Raw genomic sequence first — 1,910 nt, forward strand, 5'->3', positions numbered from 1 at the left:
GTCTGAGGTGAGGTGATTGGTTGCTCCAGTGTCTAGGTACCAATTATAGTCAGCAGAAGATGGGGAACCAGCAACAAAGGCAGCAATTTGGGAGCTTGAGCTTTCACCATGATAGGTTTGGTTGAACTGGTTATAGCATTGGAGGGCTGTGTGACCCATTTTGTTGCACACTTGACATGTGGGCCTAGTTGTTCTAAAGAAAGGCCCAGAAGGATGAGGCCTAGTGGAGGGATAAGATGTGGTACAACCACCACGTCCACGACCACGATGCCTACGAGAAGAGGCAGAGTTGTTTCATCCACTAGATGAAGGAGGTCACCCTCGCGAACCACAGCCGCGACTTGGTTGGGATTTTGAAGCTAGATTTACCAAAGGAAAATCTTCTGTAGCAACATTGTGGTGCTGCTCAAGACGGTTCTCATGTGCAAGGAGATGACCATAGAGCTCATTAATGGAAAGAGGATCGACACGGGTGGTGACAGATGTAACAAAAGGGTCATACTTAGGACCCAAACTTGCAAGAAGATATGAAACAATTTCAAAATCGTTGAGAGGCTGTCCAGCAGTGGTAAGGGTATCGGCTAAACCCTTGAACTTTTGAAAGTAATCGGAGATCAAGGATCCACATTTCTTTGCCGTAGCAAGCTGATAGTGGATCTGCACGATTCGGGCTTGAGATTGCAAAGTGAACATTCGTTCTAGAGCCATCCAGAGTTCTCATGAGGTGGTGCAGCCCACAACCTGAGTGAGAACTCCTTCAGTCAATGAGGATAGCAAAGTGCTCATTATAAGTTGGTCTTGTTGAACCTAGGTAAGAAATTCTGGATTCCCGATTGAATCAATGGTTAATGTCATGTCAAGATTGGGAATCACTTGTGGTGGTGGTGTGATTGTACCATCAAGGAAGCCGAAGACTCTCTGACCACGCATATATGGAATGATCTGTGCCTTCCAAAGTAAAAAGTTGTCACGATTGAGTTTGACAGTGACAATGTTGTGAGGATTGACGAATGAAGGTAAGGTGTTTGTTGTGTTTGCTGAAGTAGTGATTGAGGTGGATGGGTTTGTGTTTGGTGTAGTTGGTAAGGTAGTGGTTGAGGTGGATGATGCTGATTCTGCCATGTTGTGGGTCTTTTAAAGCTCTGATACCGTAAAACAATAAAGTAATAGAATATAAAACAATAAAGTAATGGAATGCTTTTGGCCGAATGACTTTCCTATGTTGCTATTGTTAATATATATAGTACATTAGATAATACATGACTTGAGTTGATAAGAATTTGACTAGATCAGATAGAGTACAAGTATTTGACTTTGAAGTGAGTTTCTATCCCTATTTTCTCTCAGTGTGGTGTAGCTTGTTATCTTGATAAGGCTGATTTGAATGTTTATCATTATCTTCACCTACTGTTCCAATACATTCAATCACTCTCAAGCTAGTTGCATTTTCCACACTGAATGGTAAATGCTTTAGATCAGGACAAGTTTGGATCTTCATAGTCTCCAAAGAGCGCCATTCAAACAAGGCATCCTCACATATACTAAACAATCTTGGTAGTTTGCAGAGTACAACGTTCTTTAATTGGGGAAGGGCTCTGATTTCAACGATGCTTCCACCTTCAATTATCTCTTCTATCTCGGAACAATCCTCAACTTGCAAATCTTTCAAGTTACATAGCAGCTGGACAAATGTTTGTGGGAAAAGTCTTATTAGCCTTGGACAACCTTGTAGTATCAGGGTCGTGATTTGATTATGGCTTCTTGATTTGTTTAAGCCCTCGTAGATGGAAATGAGCTTTGGAAGGTTGATGAGGTGTAGCTTTTGCAAGGCACCAATTACTATGTCACCAGACTCACCACCTATAATACTTTCCATTTCATAGAATTCCTCAGTTGTACAAGTTTTCAGC

General features: G+C 41.8%; 1 non-coding gene across 1 annotated transcript; it reads right to left on the minus strand.

Annotated features, from left to right (window-relative positions):
* Positions 1-416: 416 nt before the first annotated feature.
* Positions 417-555, minus strand: LOC115972917. The gene has a single exon (XR_004087566.1). It is a non-coding gene; the product is annotated as a small nucleolar RNA Z247 (small nucleolar RNA).
* Between the last annotated feature and the right edge of the window lie 1,355 nt (positions 556-1,910).

This window comes from Quercus lobata, unplaced genomic scaffold (genome assembly GCF_001633185.2).
Source record: "Quercus lobata isolate SW786 unplaced genomic scaffold, ValleyOak3.0 Primary Assembly Scq3eQI_1902, whole genome shotgun sequence".
NCBI classification, from domain to species: domain Eukaryota; kingdom Viridiplantae; phylum Streptophyta; class Magnoliopsida; order Fagales; family Fagaceae; genus Quercus; species Quercus lobata.